At 37.3% G+C, this 22,234-nt stretch overlaps 1 long non-coding RNA gene across 1 annotated transcript; it reads right to left on the bottom strand.

Moving 5' to 3' along the window:
* Positions 1–8,411: 8,411 nt before the first annotated feature.
* On the bottom strand, positions 8,412–22,032 carry LOC135327521 (uncharacterized). The gene is made up of 4 exons (XR_010387761.1): positions 21,620–22,032; positions 13,708–13,792; positions 13,201–13,291; positions 8,412–12,087 (listed from the first exon to the last, which is right to left on the bottom strand). It is a non-coding gene; the product is annotated as an uncharacterized LOC135327521 (long non-coding RNA).
* Between the last annotated feature and the right edge of the window lie 202 nt (positions 22,033–22,234).

Genomic DNA, 22,234 nt, shown 5'->3' with positions numbered 1-22,234 from the left:
CCAGTTACTCTTCCCATGAATTAAGAGTGTTTAAATGTGTTTTTCAGCCAGGCTTTGAAAAAAAGGGAGAGCCAGTGCAAAGAAAAGATAGAAAAAGAAATCCTGCCACTATTAGTAATGTTTCTGTTTTTCTCTTAACCATTCTGTACATACAGAAAGGATAGAGAGCAATTCCATTTGAGAGGCCAATGTAAAAGTTTTGTCCAATCCTTTGCCACAGAGCTTTTGAGAGTTAGAAATAAGCACAAACAAAGTATATAATGGCTGGGAAGCAAGCTCATATAATTATGTCACGAGAATAATAAGAGCAATTAGCCTTGTAGTACAGTTCGAAAAGTCTGTAAACAAAAGAACAGAAATGTGTTACTATGAAGGGCCCATATAACATATTAATGACACTGCTATGTTTCCTAAATATTTGTGCAGCTAGCTGTAATGGCACTATGAATCTGATCGTGATAGAGGGTAATTGTCATATTAGTCAGTAGAATAAGATATATTAGGACATGTTCACATTAGTATTTTGGTTCAGATGAGGAGTAGACTTTTGTAACCAATCTCTGATTATCCCGCTTTAATGGGCATTGGTTCATGTTGCAGAATGGTCTCAAAGTGCTTGAATTGGATTCCTTTTGGGTGAAGCTAAACTGAAAGATGCTCTCCAGGGGTGTCTAACTACTAATGATTGTTAAAGTCCACAGGACTACCAGGGCTTTATCAAAGTAACACCCCATTAAAATGCTTGTAGTATGCATGCTGGGTCCTCAGCACCAAGTGTTTTTCTAGCATGTCTGATCCTATGGAGCTGTAACATTTACTTGCTTAGACAGAGTCTTAAGTCTTGTTAATTACCTTAGGAAAAGGGTTTAAAACATGTAGGCATCAGATAACTCAGAGGGAGAGAGGAGAGAGACAGAAGCTGCCTTCCTGAAAAGAGATACCTCTCTATGCCAACAGAGAGAAAGTTCTGGCTTTGTTATAAAGTTTATGATGTATGTACACCTAAATGAGCCTCTCTAATAAGTGTCCAGTGCCTGATGATGCTCCTGTGCAAAGCGTTTTGGTGGCCCCTTAGCCTGTTGTGGTTATTACCTTCAACTCCACCTGGCAAGTGCGAGGACAGAGAGGAGCTGCTATTACATTTCAGGGCAGGAAAAAGTAAATGTGAACGTCTCCTTCTCCCAACAACCCTTATTCTTATTAAAAGTATGCTTATGCTGCACTCCTTTCCCAAGTGATTGCACTGCAGTTTCCTAATTTCAACATGGCCGTACAGAGCATAGTATAGTTAAACTTTCCCTTGTAAGAAGTCAGAAATGCTACATAAAAAAGTTATTGCTGTAAAAAAAAGTGAGTTTTGCTTTCAGTACACAAATTTTCAACTTTACAGCTGTTGTATTTCACTAGTAGGAAGATTTTTAGAAGAACAATATCTCTTTTGGTCAGCAAATACTATTTCCGTTAACCTAGGATGATCAGGAGAGATTATATAGTTAAAATGAAAGCCACACTTCAAACTGGGCAACAGTACTGCAGATGTGTATTCACTTAACTGATTTGCCAGAGTACTGTACGGAAGTCCCTTCATACTGTATGGAAGTCCCTTCATTCAGTCAACACAGCAGGGATTATAGCCATTAGCTCCTCTCCTTTCTTAGCCCTCTTCTCCCTGACTCCTTACTTAACCATGAGCCATCCAACTAAAGTATGTCACAAGATTTATTTTACAATGTGTTTTACTTCCATAATTTCACCCAAGTCTGATATAAGACTTCCAGTGCAGGATATGCGACTGCTGTAGCAAATAATATTTTGTACACCAGATGTAAAAGAAGCCTTTTACATTTTTGACTTCATAGTCTTCCAGAATCTTCAAATAGGTCTTTCTTTTTTGCAGTACCACACATCAGTCTATTCTGGAACCAGCTCAGGTTTATCATCCAGGTCAGATTTGCTGTAATCCTGTACCTATTTAATCTAATTGCATTTAACATCTAGATTGTGTCACGAAGAACTAAGCCTCTTGGCCGTGCGGTTCCCTTGTCTTTTTCCATTCTCCGTGAGGACAAAGGAATAAATTCTACCCAGTGCGTGAACTACTCTAAAAAATTTCCAGAGCTGTAACTAAACCACTGCCAATTCTTCCTTACTTCTTTCTGGTTTTGCAGACATTTGTTACCATTGACATTGTACATGTCTTTAAACATCATCATCATCAAAGAACAGTTTGTTTAATATGCTACTAACAAATCCCAGTCCTCAATCTCTCCCTATATTTATTTTACACCTCTCAAGTTTGTTTTCTTTGAAGATCTCTACGATTCCAAGCACATCTATTTAATAAAGGATGACTGAAGAGGTAAAAATAGGCTTCTGAAAAGAGTTTAAAAAAAAATAAAAGTAAACAATTGTTTTCCTTTTATGTTGTACTTTACATAGTTTCAATATAAGGCTCTTTTGTCCAAAACTTTTCATTCTCTCTTAAAAAACGGTTAATAAACAAAACTAAAAAAATTCTTGCGTCATTGTACAATGGCAGTTTCTTTATGAATGCTTTTGCAGAACAAAATACATCTGACTAATTTTAATCATTCCCTTTAAATTATTTTGTATTTTGGAAGAAGTCCTTTTACTAGCAGTTGAACCAAGAACGTCAAACCCAAAGATAGATTCTTCTACAAAGACAGGTATTTTCCTTCCAAGCTCTTCAGCCCTAAAAGGGCTAAAATATAAAATCACTGACACAATTTCAGAATGCTAGATCATAATGGGTCTTTTTTAAGCATGCCTTTGAATTAATGCAGACACTACAACAGCACTACAGCAGTCCTGGGATTTGAGAAGCAGCATTTTAACAGCATGTTGCCCGTCTTCTCATGCTGTGAACATATTCATAGTAGCTCCATGAAAGTCCCAGGACTGCTGGTGTAGCATCTGTTCACTACCAACAAAGACTTGGTTATTACCCAAGAGTCTGTTTTCTATTCATAAATTGACTTTTTACAAACATGGGACTTCTTTTGCAACAGGAGAATTTTTTATCTGTTTTTTTCTCATGCAAACACACAGATCTACTCCTTGTCAAACATATATCTTTATGATATTTTCAGACATTTATCAGGTTTCAGCTATACTCAGGATAAATAGGGACTCTTAGGTTTAAATGTTATCCATATCCAAAAAGAAGTACATATTTCCAAAGATGTTAACATGAAATTGTGATCCTGGAACAAATGAATTTAAAAAAAAAAAATGTCCTTTGCTCAGCATAACTGAGTTACTAATGCTCCCTGTTCTCAAAGTGGCAATTACACTTCAATTCACAATTCAAAATATTGACATTGACATTTACCATCACAGATCTTGCCCAGTGATGAAGAGTGCGTGTGTATTGGCTCCTTATGCAGATTCACATCATGGTCTCTGGTCTTAGCAGACAGACATGTAGTCCCATCCATTTCAGTGGGATTTTGCAAGCAAATAATTTTAACAAGAATCATCCCATGACGCTACTTGAGCTGAGTGCATCATTTGCTCCAAATCATTTAGTTCTGTTGGTGTTTAGATGTGCTTACAGTGTCAGTTAGGCTCACTTCTTGGGTTGGTTCAGGATCACAGTCTTCTGATTACATTACAAACCTGTCAGCTCTCTCCTAAGCTCCCTTCTGGAGCAAGGCGTTCAGCTTCCTCCAAGCAAGGGACTTGAGCCCGGTTGACATGATGGTGCACCCCAGAACCTCCTCCAGACACACAGTATGGGTGAAGAGAGGGACAAGTATGGCCTTCTCTAAGGAAAGCTTTGAAAGGCTGTCCCAAGCAATTAACCTCAATTTCTTTCTTATCCTTGAATAGGTCTCACTCATTCTTTTTCCTTCACACCAGGGAGCTACAAAATTTACCTCAGCTTACCCACACACATGCAAGCAAACACAAAACGAGTGTCATTGGGTAAACGCTTCATTCTGGCAGGCTGTGACACAACCCTGTTCTTGTTTCATGAATTCTGCGCAAAGAAGTTCCCAAATAAAATTATTACACCTCAAGCAAGGCCCCAAGGAAGTTGAGGTCAAGTGATGTTAGCCTGTGACAGCAACTGCGACCTCTGGGCAGGGTGGACATGGGTCAGTGTGCACCAGGAAGCCTGAGGACATGCCCAACTGTAGGCCACAATAACAGACTCAGAACACAAAGCATCCATAATCAAGTCATGATTTCTACGAATAGACTCGGATGGAGAATGTCCCTGCACCTTCCCTCAGCCCTCAGCTCTGTGGGGCACACGCAGTAAAACAGAGTGGAGCTAACTCGTCATTTTACATGGAGAAAGCTGTACAAAAGATGCCAGATCTGCTACGGGTGCACTTTCCACCTGAGTTCTGCATAGCAACAGCAGTTCTGCTCAGTAAAATATCCAGAGCACTAAGGGCTGTGGAGAAGAGGCAGAACTTGAGTTACATCTGCTCCACAGACCTGCCTGTTTGCTGCCTGCAGAGATGCCTGAGGGCCCTCCGAGGATAACCCAGACACTTTTCTGTAACCACGCCACTATGGAGCTTGACGAGACAGAATAAGAGAGCACTTTCCCTTTTCATGCCTCCATCCATGCCTTGCCCTGTTGTTGTCCAAAAAGCGGATTCGTTGCCCAGTGTGCAATAAGCCAATAATTACACACTCAGGAGAGACATTTGTTTATTTATTTCAGAGTTGCACAAGCCTGGGTGCTCGGTGGTTTCCCACAAATCCAGCACACACCCCCAACTTTTCAAGTAGCCTTTATATAAACAAATTGCCAGATTTGTGACTTTCCCTTTTACACTGATTGGTTAGTGATTTCTTCATTCCCTGGGTCCCACCCCTGCTTCTCAAGGTCCTGATCAATTAACACTGCCCCAGCTAGGTCAGTAGATGTTATCTTCCAAGGTCCTGACGAAGAGGACATAATCCAGGCCCCTTAATTAACACTGTTTCAACAGTGAGAGGAGGCTTTGCTTCCCAAGGTCCTGGCACCCAAACAGGCCTTATTTCACAGCCTTGGCATCCTCCCTTTCGGAGAGTGGGGCACAGGAATGCAGACTGCTTGTAACTCCCTTATCTTTCCAGCCTGCACCAGCTCTGGGGCCCTTTCTTACCGAACTAGGAGCGCGGCCTAAGGCTTCAGCAAATTTAGCTACTCATGCTAAGCAAGTGTGCGACTACTCATGCTAAGCAAATTCTATCTAAGATAGAAGTTATCCAAATCTACCTACTTCAAACATTCTTTCTGAGCTTCTCAGGGTTGTCTTGTAACACTGTATTCTTGACAAGAAAAGGTAATTCACTTGAAGTGCTTGCTTTATTATCTTTTCCACTTTTCTTATTTTGCATCCAGATGAATTTTTTTGGTGTTGTCAAATTTCAAACCTGCAGTTACAACTACCCAGAGAGTGCACAGAGCTTTCTATATGTTCCTCAGATGTAAACATGTCAAGACTATGCCAACATCAAGACTGACTTGATTAGTGATTACATGTTTGGTGTCTACTTTTTAATAAAATTCTACAAGCTCATTTTTATTAACTGCTCACATTTTTAAAAGATATGTAATTTTCTTGATCTATCCATGACCAAAAATGGGTGACTAGTCAGTAACCCTTTTTTTAGCCTACTGTATAACTGTAGAAGAAAAAAGCTTTCAAGGTAATAAAATAAACACTCATGCACCCCCACGTATATGTGACACACACGAGCACCTGCATATGCGTGCTCTGCACTTCCAGAGCCAGATCTCTGCTCACCTGCATTGTATGTAGCAAGACAGTGGAGTAACAAGAAATGTGCTGGAGTGAATTTTTTAATTTTCTTTCTCTTTCACATGTATTCTAGTCAATGACTGCTTCAGTGGAAGGGAGCGAGGAAGCTGAGGTAGGTACCTTTTCTGCTGGCAACCTGCCTGAATGTTCTCGGACTAGGAGGCAATCAGGTTAGAGGACCCTGTACCCTCATATTCAGGTTATTGAGAATAATTGTGTAGTGGTTTCAAGAAATCAGATTACAGGGATTTGCATAATCCAATAGCAACATTTGGTGTACTACATACACATCATTAAAAAGTCACTGTAAAATTGTTATGCAAATTAGATATTCACGAGCAAAAGCGCAAAAATAGAATAACCAGAAAATCAAATGGTGGTGTGTAGTAGCTGAGCTGAATCTTGATGACTGCCGATTCCATACCAGTATAGTTTTTGAATACGGTTCTATTTCAGAACAGATTCCATGTACACTCCTTTGTTAAGGAAATCCAAATTCCCATTGCACTTTCATGCTTCACTCTTTTACATGAAAGGCACATTTGCTAGCCATTTTTTATAGTACTGCAGAGAATATTTACATATAATAGCAGGAAAATAATATACTTTAGGATATTGAGAGCGTGGAGAGTTTCAACACAATAATATTGCTAGATATATTTGTTAGCCAGGAAATCAGTTCATTGTCATTGCTTGATTTACACATTCTTTCCTTCATTTTCCTCACCCTTTGGTATTGCCGGAATAAAAAGATTTTTCCATGGCAAACCACTTTCATATTATACCCTGCCCTTCTTTTCAAGTTCCATATTCACATACAATGTTTTGTGGAAGTTTATAATATTACAGCATGTGAAATGTGTACACACAGGCATCTATTTTCCTTGTAAGAATCAAAACCAAAGCACACTGCACAAACCTTTTGCTTATATTACTGCTGTTACAACCTATTTTGGCTTAATCACACACCAAGAAGCAGGCTAAAAATGTAATTTAATTTTTAAACTAAATATATTCATTGATATTTAATTGCAGGCATCACCTTTTTCACGGCTGAAGCATAATGAGAAGGAAGTAATTTCAAAATGTGCTGAGAGGCCTTTTGCTGCTCCGAAGTGGAGCAGGTTGTCATAGCAACTGCCATACCACCCTCTATTTGTTCCGAGTAAATGGCATATCAGAGTGCAGCTGTAATATCAGCGCCGTCTATTTCTCCTAACACAAAACCCAACTACACACCTCAGCTTCTATTGTTACCATGAGGGCTAAAATTCAATGTAAAAAAAAAAAAATCCCTCAAATAGGCCTCATTAAAATACTCAAAACCGGGGTATATAAGGTTGCAATTTCATTTTCTGCAAGGCACATGTTGTCTGTCAGGATGACCTTGACATTCAATTTTATAATTTACCCTTGGGTAAGAGAATTTGCAAGGGCATATTCTCTTTATGTTCAACTTCTTACATTGCAAATGAGATTTGTCTTTCCAAAGCAGCAGCAAATAAAATTCTGTGTTACATCAGAGCTGCTTGTGTGCATTTACAGGATTATTGATTTGGAAATCTAACATCTGCAAAATGCAAAACTAGCCAATTAAGCTTAGCAAAGGCTTTACACATCAGCTGATCTCCCCTGCTGTATGCAGGCTAATAGTACTTACCCATATGACTGTGAGCTAGTCTGGAAAAATGAAAAATGCCTGCGATCATTAATAATGCCATTATTAGATATTAAAAAAAAATACAGTCTTTCTAACTTGATCATGAATCTACAGACATCAGTGGTCATTTTGGAATTTATTTCCATGGAACAAAAGTAGACACCATCCCTTCTCCTTTTCCAGTCCATCTATTCTTAAAATCAACATCTAGAGAGAGAGATGATATTTTTTATTGAACCAAATGGTGCAGTCAGAAAAAGGAAAAGATCAAGCTTCAGGGCACACAAGCACTTTCTCAAATCTAACATGAGCCATGCATGCACTGGAAAAAATTACTCCGGCTGCAATCTAGCTAAGGGAAAGAAACCCTCCAAACCCCAAACTAAACTTTCAGGAGGTGAACTTGATTACTAATATCCATAACATTACAGGATAAGATCAATCATGGCCTCAAACATGTTTTTTGAATTTCCTGCATATCTTATATATTGCAGATTCCTGACCATTTTTGCATACTATTTCTAGCCCAAATGCACAGGAACTACCACCTATCTTTTCCCCTAATAACACATTTTTAGAATGAACACACACACACAGACACTCCTTCTCTCTCTTTCTCCCTTGTTTCTTAATATTATTCTCAAAATTTCCCAATTTATTAACATAATTCAGTAACATTCAGACAATTACTCCCTAAATAGTTTGATGTTTGTGCTGTTTTCATCAGACTTTAAAAAGGGCTTGAGAGCTTCAAGCAGCATGTCAGGTTGCCTGTCTTATACCCTTGGTTATCACAGCTCCACAATACTACTGTTAATTTTGGCATGTTATTTATACTAAATAAATATATTCAATGTGCTGTAGAGAATCCATTACTCAATTAAAAAGGGAGATTATGTCCCCACTATTTACCTCATGCCAATGTTTAATAAAAGGAGAAAGAAAAAGAAGAATCATTGAGATAAACACAAATAGAATATAGTTTATTTTTACTGCTATGCATCATTTCAGATCCTTCCTCCCCCTCCGATTTGCAATATAATGGTAGAAAGCAATTTTGAAATTCGGACAATATTTTCTATTCAGGTAGGATTATAAACACATTACAAATTGGTATACTGTGCAAAAAAATAACATTTATACACTTACTTATGCAATCTGGTGTATTTTGATAAATCAATTTTAATTAGTACATTTAATAGGATAATTCTTATGAATTATGGCAGATCATTCATTACTAAGAGCCTTTGTCAAGGTGACATTAGCTAGAAAGCTTCTGTATTACCTATTCCATATTACATAAAGATTAAATTACTTATTTCCAACTTGTGTGGCTATGAGAATATTTGAGAGTAATAAAATCATCAGTAGGTCCAAATTTATGTGACAGTCTTATCAACATGACAATCAGTAAGCTGGTAAGTAACAAAGTTATAGCAGATTGATTATTCAGAGGCCAAGATACTGACATCCAATAAGTAGTACAGCTACAGATATTACATTATTGAAGACACTACACTTTTTGCAGTGCTTTAAACATAAATGACTATGCCTTTAGAAAGATTTTATTTCTGTGCACTAAAATCATTTTGAAAAGAACAAAGTATGAAATGCCTCCCACTCTGTATAAATTAATGTTAAGAAACTTCTAAAAGCCAGATATTGTTATTTCAAAAGACTGAAAAATAAAAATCATTGGATTAGATACTATTCTGAAATTAATTTCTGGAACATCCATTGGATGTCAGCAAAACACATGAAGATTGGCAAAGAACTGCATACCACGTCGGATGCCTCCCTCTGAGACTCCTTTATGTACTGTTGTGTATTGGCAGCTAAAAGGCATGTAAACCAAAAGCTTATCATCCAGATGTGCAGCAAGATGTTCCCTTTTCTCTTAAGCTTCCCTGCCTCAAGCTGACTCATCCTATAAAAGCTTTGAGGAATCTAGTTAATTGCATTAGAACGTAGTCTTAGAAGGAAAAGAGATCAAATTTCAACAATATTGTAAGAAAGTCCCATGCTGACATTTTATGAAAAGAATACTTCTGTCCTTTTGTTTTGATAAGATTAAAAATATACCAAAATAAAAAGAGATTTTTATTGAGGGAAAAAAAAATCAAACAAACAAACCCCACATAAAACAGATACAAAAGCAAAAATATATCCTGGCATATTTGGAAGATTTTCCAGTTCTATTCTGAGTTATGTTCCTGTGCAAAGAGTCTTCAACATTTCCTATTTTATGTAATGCCATTTTTCAGAAACAGTTAGAAATTCAGACTTAATTTGGTGGAATTAGTTTGCTAAGATTTATTAAGGCCTGTCTGAATTCAGCTCTCTAAACAAAGTGTAGGAGCCTTATCTAAGGTTCAAACAGATAGTTCAAACTATTATTCATGGAATTCAGTGACACAAAAGTTTCATTTGTGGCATGATAATATAAGAAAACAGAGCCATGAAAACCTGGGTTGGAATCATTATATTACCCATTAAAAATTTGGCCCAACTTTCTGTAAACCTTATGGCTAAGAATATATAGTCAGCTTCTCTGTGTGGGTCCCATACGTCTGTCTTTCTCACTGCCATCAGAATCACAGCAGCTTCCAATCAGATTTTCCACCACGTCTACTTTCTACTAACTTTCTACTTTCCAGCTTCTCAGACTTGTTAGTCTCTAAGGTTTGTTTTGAAACCTACTTGCCCCACAGAATAGTTTCAGTTGCATCTTGCTCTTCCTAAATAATACAGTATAACTTCAGATTTCATGGAGAGGGAGGAAGATCCGCCAGATGCACAGCTGCTTAGGGCTAGGCTCTGACAGACTCACAAAACACATCTTATGAAAAAAACAGAGAGAACTGCAGATCTAAGACTCAGTCTGTCCTATCTCTACCATCAAAGCATGTGCCTTAAGACCAGTCAACACTGTAAGCCGAAGATGCATATCTTCCAACTGCAGAAATCTGTCTTGGCTTCCCCTTCATTTTTAGTTACATTTTGTTTGAGGCTTATTTTCACTATTTTCTGGTACTTGCTGTAGTTTCCTTTCTACCCTATTGTTTCCAAATTCTTCCTGTTCTTAGGAACAGACACCCCAGAGCGTGAAAAATGAAGGTTGGGAGCATACATTTAAATTTTTTGCTTAAAGATGAGTGCCGTTGCATATTTTGCTATGAATGCAGAAAAAAGAAAAAAAAGAAAAGCAGGCTTTGAAGGCTCTCATCCTACCCATACAGAATATAGCACACCTGTTCTCTGAAGTAGAGAGTTACTTTGATAAGAGCAGCAAAAAGTTTGAGGAGAAAAAAAAAGGAGAGACAAATTAATGAATTAATATGGGATTCTGTTATGTTAAAATATGAGGCATTACCTTGGGAAAAATCTACAGACATTCCCAGAAATCAGGTGTCCTTACAGAATGCCAGGTAAGGGGGAGTGGACTTAACCTGAACTTCTCTCACATTTCTCATAAATGTAGTTACAACCAAAAAAAACGATTTTCAGAGACATGAATCAATGAGGAAGTGGTCACAGGTTTGAAAAATCTGCTTATTAGGAAGTAGATAAGTACAATCAAATCCCACTAAGGAACAAGATGTCTAGATGGAGAATGAAGACCACTCCAGAAATTTGTTCTTGATAGATATGGAAACCATCCTACATACATTTTCAGTTGAAAAATTGGCTCAAAAAACTAACTGAAAGGCCAAATTTCTTTAGTTCCAATAATTAAATAACAATAACTTGGGTTTGCTTGATTCTGGGGACCATTATGACTCTTCTCCATGTGATCAGTGATCAGCTGAAGATCAGCTAGTCTTTCCTGCTCTTAACAGAGATATGTCTTATCAGCAAACAACAAGTATACTGTAATCCTGAGAGCGCCATCTGACACTTGACCCTAGTCAAGTGATGGAGGTTAAATCCAGGTTAGGTGAGGAATCTGACTGCTCTGCATGGACAGCAGATGCGGTAGGATTCATACTCTGCTAGGTTTGATCAGAGATTCAGGAAAGACTTGGAACCAAAATATTCTTTAACAGTAGCCTTACCCAAAATCTACCTTGTTTTGCCTTTAAAAATGAGCTTTAACATGAAAGAAAATGTTAGACAGGCATATATTTTGTTCCCAAAGCAGCAATTTGGGAATGTTGTCCGAGTTGGAAAATACCACAGAAAAAAACTCAGGCACAGAATATCAACATCAGGAAATCTGACTGTCCTTCTGCTTATGATTTAGGAGGCAAACTGTAGCAAACAGCCTCTGCTGCTCCCAAGTCCCTAGAGGTAAACTGCAGACAAGTGGATGCAGTGCTTGATGCACGAGTCCTTATGCACAGCAGCTTCTCCCCAGGCTGGTGTAGGACAGCATACCCTGAACATATCATTGTGATTGTCTGGAATGAGCAATAAGAATGAATGATAGCTCTGAGTCCCAAGACCCAGATATGTACTTTTTACTTGTTCAAAAGTCCAGAGATTTTCATCTGTGTCCTCCTCTGACTCCACTCTCCAAATGCAAAAAAGATGCGTCTGACATTAGCCTTTTGGAAGGAGAAGTCTGAAGAATGCGGGAAGTGATTGCAAGCATGTAGCCTTTTATCCAACAAGGAACACCAAATCTGGGACAGAAACCTGCAGGAAAATGGAATAAATCTTTTGTTTGTAAATCAAGGGGAACCAAATTCTCTAATTCACATATTACACCAGACATATTACACCAGAGGGACATATTATGCCAGAGATTATATCAGCAGTAATAATAAGTAAGACTGCAGACCATTTCAGTTATGTACTCGTTAATCCTCATATGAGAAAAAAAAAAAAAAAAAAGAAAAGGTAGAATACACACTGTACGTGGGATGAGTAGGCTCTTGTTTACAACCTCACTGGCCTGGCCTCTATTTGCAAGCCCAAGGGATTTCCTCTAACTCGATCTATAGTTCTTCAGTTCCCATCTTGTTTGTGCTCTGCCTCTCTTGTTTCTGGATTTTTGCTTCCAAATTACAACAGTATTAACATCCAGATGACTTATTTAAATGCCTTTGATATGAAATAATACAAGTAAACTGTTTTCTGTCTACTGTTTTAACTTCTTTTCTGAAAAAACCCACATCTTTGATGTCTTGGCTCTCTTTAGTCATGGTATCATTCACACCTTTGTTTAATGTCTCACTCCGGTTCATTTACAGTATTTCATCCAGACTGAATTTACATCTCTGCCTATTGGCATGAGAAGGGAAAGAAAGAGAGACAATGCAGTATACGACCTGTTCATTTATGTAAAATGGTATCTACATACACAAAATTATGTTCTTCCATCGATATTCAGGCCCAAAGACACTGCTATGTCCTTACAGCTGCTTACACTGAGCCTGGAAGAAGGCGCGTGAAGGTTAAGCTGCAACAGGCCCTACAAGAATCTCTGCCAATGTAAAACAATTGGGTTGTTTGTCAGAGTAAGAAAAGAGAAGTCATGAAAGAGAAAATCACGGGCTGCTACAGAAGACAGTTGTACTGCTGTTAATTCAAATCCATTCCCCATTCACTAGCAACGTTACTAAAAATTCATCCTGAGGCCCAAAGTCTACAGGATGCGTAGTCAGGATACAGGATAGAGCTATGGAGCACTGTATTCTGGGGAAAAAGCTGTCCTTTAACAAGCCATGAAAACAATACATCAGTTAGGGCAAACAGTCAGTCCCACTAAAATGCAGGAGGTTTCAATAATAATAATCATTGGCCTACCTTGTCAGAAAGATGCTTCCAACGTGAAAAATCTGCCTGAGGCATTTGCCTTTTGGAGCAACAGCATTATCATGAAAGTCACCCTCTGAGCCTGAATTTTCAAACAAAGGGAAGCAGTGTTTTGAAGATTTCCAATATTTAATTTTTTTTATACGTTAAAAAATAGTTGCAGTAAAACTTCTTTCCTCAAGGACAAGGTTTTGTGATTCCAGGCTGGCACCCAGCTTCAGACCAAAGGATGTCCTTATGAAAGACACCCCAGAGAAAAGAGGAAGGACTGAGAAGTGCTATCCTCAAAAACTAGCCTGTATAGCACTTTGGATCCAAGGCATCGGTTACACCCTGAAACATTGTGCTACACACAAATCAACTTTCAACCAAGGTACAATCAAGGTACTTCCTAAATTCTAGGGAAACAAACTCTGAGGACTTCAGCTAGAAAAGCAGTTTATTATGTACCCAAATAATTTCTGATTCGTAATTGTGAAGCAAACAAAAATTACTTACTTTCAGCAAAATATCAGTGTTCTCACAGTCCTTGATAGATGTGATTGTCTGGGCTATTTGTTGCTTTCTATGGCAGAGACTGCAGCTGACAAAGAATAGTTGGATTAAATAAAGATGACATTTGCTTCTACTCCTGGGAATAAGCATGGTTTTTCTAATCTATTCTTTTGAATACCCAACAAACAGCTCAACAAAAAGCTGAATTTGGGAAGTTATTTAAACTTTTCCCAGTAATATTGAATTGACTGAAATGGATGTATTCGACGTAGAGAAATGGAAAAAGAGGTCCACCAATGTGCGTGACTTCTGAAGAATAGGAATCTAGGTTTAGAGGACTATTTATCATATGAGCTCCAGAAACGACACTGGATCATCTTATGCTCACACTGAGGAGTCACACAGTTTGTAGACACTGAGAGGGAACTCTTCTGGAAGGGGAGATCAAACCTCTCACGTCCTCTCTCCCCTTAAAAAGGCCCCTTCCTCCAGCTCTATGTTAATAGGTGGCAAAATGGCACCATTTGGAGCCTGAAGGTCTTAGAGACTAACCGAGAGGAGAATGCAATCTCCTCTGGGCTATAAACCTAGCAAGAAATCTACCCTAGAATAGAAATGGTCCGAGGTAGGTATACTGTTCATCTGAGACAACGGCTTTGATGTTAAAAAAAATATGGCCTTTTCCATTTTATTCCAGTTTATAGTAACTAGATCTTATATAAAAGTGAAAAAATTATCATAGTAAATAGTAGCTGTTTTTCCTTATTTGGAGTCTCAGAGCTAATGTTCTTAATAAATAGCAGTTGGAGAAACAAAAGAACTTGAAATAGATCAAGGTTTACTTCTGATTAATTTATGGATTAGAACCTCTTTTTAGCACAAGCAGGTAATAGCAGTATTATTAATATCATGATTATCTAACCATAGAAAGAGATTAAAAGACAAAGAACCTGGAGGAACTGCAGTTCATTAAGAGTTATTTGAATCTCTTAAAATACTAAAAGCTGTCCATTCTTCTTCAAAATATAGCTATTAAAGAGCCTCAGTTGAAAACTCATGAGTTGTTGATTCTCACTATACATATTTTCAGGGAAATAAGGATGCATTCATACTTACAATAATTAAATTTTTGCGCTTTTTCAATGCTCATTTATGTGGTGGAAATTTCTGAAATTACCTCAAGTTTTGAAGTCAACAGTGTTAAAAAAATTTTGAGAAGAAGTTATCTCATTGAATAGTTAATATAAATGTGATGGAACCAACTAACATAATGCATCTTTTGATAATTTCAGTTGTTATAAAGGAAGGAAAATTAGGTTCCAAGAAATATTCAGAAATGTTCACATTGATTAATTAGTGATATTTTATGCAACTTAAAAATGATAAAATGAGAGGCTGTTTCTTCAAATGGGGATGCACAATACACAAAAGAAATCAAGACAGATATTTAATGTTTTGTGGTATTCTTAAGAACAGAATCGTATTGTTACCAGGAAAAAAAAATGCTTAAAATTATAATGAAGGTTTAAAAACACATTTTGCATAAATCTGCCAATCCTTATCAGGACTGTTATTTTAAAATAAATAATAATTAAATACAAAAAAAGTCATGTTTTGTTAACATTCTGCACTAGCATTTCTCAGTGTGGTTTTTGTTTCAGAGGTTTCTTAACCATTCATGGACCACATCGATAAAACAACATGTAATTCTGAAATGCTGCCAACAAATAGAATTTGATTACTCATTAACATGCATAAAATCCAGCTTGTAAGAGGAAAAAAAAAACCATACATTTTATAAAATGATCCATAACAACTGTTTGGAGACAAATGGATGAAGAAAATTAGCATTGCATTTGATAAGACTGTTCATAATTCTGTTTTCTTTTAATCTTTCCACACCTTTCTTCATCCCTTTCCTTACTTGCTTTACCATACAGGCAAAATAAATCAGGAACAAGAAAGCAACATTCTTAGGAGATCAAAATGGAACAGCAATAAATTACCAAGAGTTAAGCTGAAAGTACTCCACTGGCATAAGGCTGCCAATTTATTTTCAAGCGTTAAAACTTATTTTTGCAATTACTGAGGTGGTAGAAGGCAAGATAGAACAATAGCAGGACAGTCTTTCCCCATATTTCTCAGAAACATTCATATTCCATTAGCAATTTTGAAAGGATGGTGTGGTTTCAATGATATCTCTGTGTGCAACCTGTGTGCTAGCATATGACAGTCTACATTCTCATCTCATCAAAAGACCAAAGCAAAAAGACATTAGTGACAGTTAATGGCTTAACAAGTCAAAATCCATTTAGAAGGAAAACCTTTGGCCCTACTCAGGGATTTACTGTATTTTTCAAGTTTGCCATTCGAAAGGCAGTGCAGTGGTGTGGAATGCCCATCAGCACACAATATAATAAGACATGAGTATTGCTAGGCTTACTTTTAATGAAGTTCACAACTTTTACAGCCTCAAATACTATTTTTATTTCCCTGGTAAACATGAACACATTTGTCCCAGGGTTGGTGTCCAATAATACATGCTTTTACCACTGAGCCATGTGTTTTCCTTCTATAAATTACTCATTATTGCTACCAGTACAGGCCTACTCTGCATTAGTCCTACCCAGCTTAAAGACCTGATTATTGGAATGCCTTAAGATTTTTCCACTTGTGGGACAGCAAGAGAAACAAAGCAATTTTGCAATGTCTGGATCATGTTAATTCACACTAAGAGTTAAAACTGCCCTCAGAGAGGCCAATTTGTTTCCATTATCAGATTACCTATACTACCAAAATTTACCAATTATACCAAGATTTAAGAGCTTTTCTAGGATCATAGGAACTTTTTATAATTCCAGTGACACAGACATCCAATGACATAGACATCCCATTTGGAGGATTTTCATGTTGCCAGCCTTGTCTTTATATTTGGAGTGTTTTTCTCTTACACACAAGAAAACTGGCTATTCTTGAAAGACCAGAGGAAAAAGAGAAAGGAGATGATTACCACCTCTCTGATATTTGCTTGGGCCACACAGGGGCATAGAACCTCTGATGCAAGGGACACCAAGCAGCACTACTATAATCTGCTTGAGGAGACCATAAAATTCCCACAACTGAAGGTTTTTTGGAATAGACAGACATTTTGTCAAGAATGACATAGGTATATTTGATTCTTTCCTGAGGCAGAAAGAGGGACTAGGCTATTTCTTCAAGTCCCTTCCAGTCCTATGATTAGACCCAATATGCTTCAATAGATAAAAAAAGTCACATTCTGTGATTACGGAACTTGAAAGAGAAATGTAGAATGCTTAATACATAATTGTGTAAAGAGTACTCAATTGTCAAAAAATTCCTGTTATTAATATAAAATATTTTAGCCAAAGGAAAAGAAAAGGAAGACTTTAAAAAGATAAAAAGAAGTCAGGCTTTGTAAAATGGGGGCGTACCAATGGTGGACACTATCTGTACCTATCTGGAACTATTCATATTAAACATAGTGGTTTGATTTTCAGGAATCCTACCAATAAGAATGAAAAAAATGGCTGCTTTGTTAACATTTTTTTCGATGTTTCAGTATATTTATTTAATATTTCACATGGGTCTTGCATGGCTAAGAGTGATCGGAGCTTGTTAATTCTGCCCTGTAAGCATAGAAACACCAGGAGCATCACCCACAATCTTGTAGCAAGGTGCCTTTATATGGAATACTGCAGTTTCATTTACAGGAACTGTTCAGTGAACAGCACTGAATACAGAAACATAACAAACCAATACACAAAAATAGCAGAAAATTTTGACTGTGCAAATTAATATAAATTAGAAATTAAAATCCTGCATAGCTCAGTTAAAAAAGCCAAAAATGTGAGTACCAACTTCATATTAAAGAGCATATTTGATTTGTTTGGAGTATAAATTCTGATTCAGTTTACTCAGATTGCTACAGTAACATTATGCAGTCATTCCCTCAAGTCTTCTTTAGAAGATGACATTTGGGGATTGAGTCATTTTTTTTTCTCATTAAAACCATCACACCAAGAAAAAAGCCTTTGTGCATGTGTGTGTGTATTTTCTGTTCCTGTGCTTCTTCTGGATGATGTCTACGTGATTTAGCTATAAATAAATAAAATAAAATAGATACTGAGATGTACACCACTTAAAGAAATGCCTAGCATAACCTCTGACAAATAGTGAAAGGCATGAAAAAAAAAATCTGAAAGTAAGAATCACAACACTTCTCTGAAATACTTGAAACTGTACCGTGCCTTAGCTGTATAACCCAGGCCACTTCACCAAACTTCACGGGCTGATTACCCTGGTGAGAAAAGCCACCTGTAAAGGAAGGGCCCTGTCCCCTCTGGTGCACTCAGGAGCTTCAGCCCCCTGCGCCTCCAGGCAGCTGATGGCCAGGCGAGCAATGGTTTGGGGAGCCCACCAGCACTCTGATGATCAGAGGAGCAAGGTTCTTCAATAGCTTGCCAATGGGAACGATGTGGGAAAAATCAAAATAATTTCACAATGAAGGGTACCCTTGAAGCTTTTTTGTGATTTGGCTGCCTTCTGCTGCAGGGAGCTGAAATCAATAGTGTAAGTCCCTTCCAATCTTAAATTGCTAAAAGAAATACAGCAGTCAAAACAGAGAAGTATATTCTAATATGAGGCATATTTATGCCAAGTATACTGAAAGCATCTCTAATTCCTTTACTAAAGGAATTCCTTTATATTAAACCAGCTGAGTCAATTAGCCTAATATTATAGAACATTCCTTTATAACTGAAACAGCTGTACTTATCTTCCTTGTTATGTTCCATGAATAAAAACAGTTTGGTTGAACACATTACTTTAGAAAATGCTCCATCACATAGTTTGATAAGGCTTCAACAAGATTTAAAAATACTTATAAGCTTCTTCATACCATAAATGGCCCAGCACTTGATACCAAAAATCTAATGCAAGTTTTCAGCAGGAAACCAATAAGATTATTTTAGCATCACCAAGCAAGGACCTATGGACTTATCTGTGTTCCAAGTGATTTAAAATTACGATAGCTGCTTGGAAAGCAAGATGCATGGAAAGAATTATAGACACTATGCTGCATTATTAGCGTACATGTGTAAAGACAAAATCTTTATTTTCGTAGAATGCTTTGAGAAGGAAGAAATGTTGTTTTAGTAAGGAAATTACAAAAATGGGAAGTCAGGCTTCATAAGGAGATGGCAATTTATCTTAAAAAGAAAAAGGAAGAAAGCTAACTAAGTGCATGGTAGCAAGAAAGAAAGTAAAGGGGAAAAGGAAAGACAACAGGTTTAAATAACTAGACAAATTCCCCAATTTTATTCACTAGAATTCAGTAAAAGATACATTTTTCTAGCATTGCAGAACAGTACAGAATTTTGTTAACCGTCAAAATACAGCACTTCCATACGTAGACAAGTTTTGGCAACACAGCTCAGTTGCTAAGCACTCTTCAAGAAGAACTCTCATTTACTGAAATGCCCAATACCCGTTTTAAATTAGAGATAAAATTTTGGAGGTGCGCACAGACACAAAGGGTATTTATCTTAATACGCACCTGGAAAGTTACATTTCCCTAGACTAAAATAAAACCAATCTTCCTGCCTCACTTACAAAATAAAATATAATTCTTTAGTGGGGGAATTGAGAGACTGGTAGAGAAAGGGATGTGACTGACCGCTAGATGGTTCTGGTTGCATCAGAAGAATTGCTTGCTTCACTCCAGCTAAGTGGCCTGCTGTACCCTGCACAGTCACGCACAATGACTGCACACAAAGCACAGTCCGAAAAAAAATTGGATCTGCAAAACTTTCATTGGCAAAAATGCCATGCAAGGACTTCTGCTGACTGTCACAATTCAGTCTGCGTTTGCAGTAAGAATAAATGCAAGCAACACTTCTGTTCTGTACAGTGCATTTTCCTCCCTATTGAAAAATTGCATTTCTTTATATTAAGTATGGCATCCCCAAAATATTTTATTATACAGTACACTATGTTAACTTTTAAAATAATGCATGTTTGAGAACTTCCAAGTATTGAGAACTTCCAGGTTTGGGAGCTTTTGTTCTCATTGAGATTTAGCACTCCAATCTAATTCTAGGGTTTCTATATTTAACATAGTACAGTTATGAGAAGCTTAATTAACAAAATGCTACCATTTTATTCATCTTTGATTTTATAGGTATAAAGAGAATAATTTAAAAGAGATTTTTCTGGCTCAACCACAAAAATCTGACACATTCCTCCAAAGAATTATTACACTATAGTCCTCTAACCCCTAAGCACCAAAAAACAGGGAATGATTATTTCAATTAATATATTTTAATACATTTTCTCTACGTTTGCAACAGCAGTTCACTTTTTTATAGGATAACGGGAAAAAATCCTGCTTCAGCCTTTCATTGGTCTTTTTGGCAGTATGCATCATGGTAGAAGAGTAAAGGGAATGTAGAGTAGCATTAGTCTGCTCTCACACAAATTCAAGGCTTTAGAGTTCTCTCATCCACCACTTTATCCTCTTCAATCTAGATTGGGCCCCAGTCCTTGCTTCAGTTTTTTGGCATTTTTTTTTCAGGAGGAGGAGGAGAAGAGAGGAAAAGAAGGCAGGCAGGAAGTAGGACTTCATTATCAGTGTAAAACTGAATCTCCAGGACTATCAGCTTTCCTGATAAAAGGATATATAAGGAAATCCCAAAGTGGCATTATTTTAATCACATGGATTATATTAAGTGTATTTTTCCTGTTTTTCCTGTGGACTCGATGAATGATCACAGAGATTTTATATTATAGGTAATAAGCATTGAGACTCACAGAAAACACAAACATTGAGATGTAGTAGTATTTTGACAGATAAGTTCAGTAAAAGCTGAGCAGTGCTGCTTAAGTAACAATTTTGCACTAGTTTACAGTAAGGGCATGAGGATTTCCATAGGCTGGATAGGTATTCTTTTCATAAAGTTTCTGACTTCTGAGCCACTTCCTAAACTATCAGGCACTGCCTGCCCACACAGCAATTACCGCTTGGCCTCATTTACACAGCAGAGCCCTTTGCTAAGGGCATTTCAGCTATCCACCAGAGGAAAAAGTAGTCTGCTATTTCTCAGTGTTTAGACAGTAAAGATTAAGAAGAAAGCATGAAATACAGATCTGGCAAGTTCTGTTATTAATTTAATGCAGAGAGCAAGCAGAAGAAAATAAAGCCCAGAGCCATAAAGTAATCGGCTGATTTTTAGCTAGTGCCCTTCCCTTGCATTCTCCTCTTTAGTGCAGAATGAGAATGACAGCTTGTGTTTGAAAAAGGAGCGGTGTAGATATAAGCCAGGAACACCTTCACGGGGAGCTTCAACACAATTGTCTGCTTAGAGTAGGGAAAACTGATTTCTTGAACTTCTGCTGAATTAAACAAAAGCATTTGTATAAATTGTTAAGCAACCGATATGTAGAACTATTTCTACCATTTGCTTTAATGGCCAGTTTAGAAGTATGTAGATTCCATTTTCCCTTTCTTTTGCTCCCATGGCTCTAATTGAACCTAATTCCTACAAAAAATTGCTTTTAGACAAAATACTAAATCTGAATCAAACAAACAAAGAAATCAGACAATTTTTATCTGGTGACACTAAATTATTTAAAAAAAATCCAAACCTTTGGCACACAGACACGCGTTAGGAAGGGGACAATCCACAGTACACTTAAGTATCTTTACAAATTCTACATTGGACCCAACCATTTTTCTTTTAGACTTGATAAAACAGTACTCACTACTTCTCACTGACCTGAAAAAGATTCTCCACGTTTTCAGCAAATCCAAACTACTTCAATTAAAAACATGGCAAAACAGACATCGTGGCCCAGAGCAGGAGAATTTACTAAGGATTTTTTCAGTATCGTAACTCACCCATTGTGTTTTGTGGAGTCCATCAGGTTTCAAGAGCAGCTCTTCATTGTAGGAGCCACTGGGAATATATTACCCATAAAGGATTGCACAAGGTAAAGAAGCATCACAGAAGGCCCTCTCATCCAATGATGAAACATGCTCTCTCCTCCAGTGATGAAACTTCAAAAGACCCTTAGCAATCTGGGATGGTAAACCTTCTAGTTTCTTTTACAGGTAGACATCTGCACAAAAGGCAAACACTGTTCAAGCAATGGAGGGCTTCCATGGAAACTGCTTCCATTAAAGTTGGTTTCCCTTCATCTGTGCAGTTTACTCCCACAAAGAGATTTGGTTTCCTTTTTGCAGTACCAGAACCTGTGAAAGAACCAGCATGTGAACTTGTATTGCCCTGCAGCTCATTAGAGCCATCTACTTTTCAGTCACTTCTATCCAAAGGAAAATTATGAAGATGATTAGTCATTGGAGATAAGGTTTTTCAATTGATTTTCTAGAAGTAGCCTTGATATTGCAAGATGCTTAAGCATGCGAACAGTTCTATTTAGGAGAATAACACAACCGCATAGCTCTAGGCTAAAAGTGTATCAGCTTACAATACCTCAGTAAGCCTTGCTGTTA

This window comes from Dromaius novaehollandiae, chromosome 2 (assembly GCF_036370855.1).
Source record: "Dromaius novaehollandiae isolate bDroNov1 chromosome 2, bDroNov1.hap1, whole genome shotgun sequence".
NCBI lineage: Eukaryota > Metazoa > Chordata > Aves > Casuariiformes > Dromaiidae > Dromaius > Dromaius novaehollandiae.
This window is presented reverse-complemented; position numbering and strand designations above follow the sequence as displayed.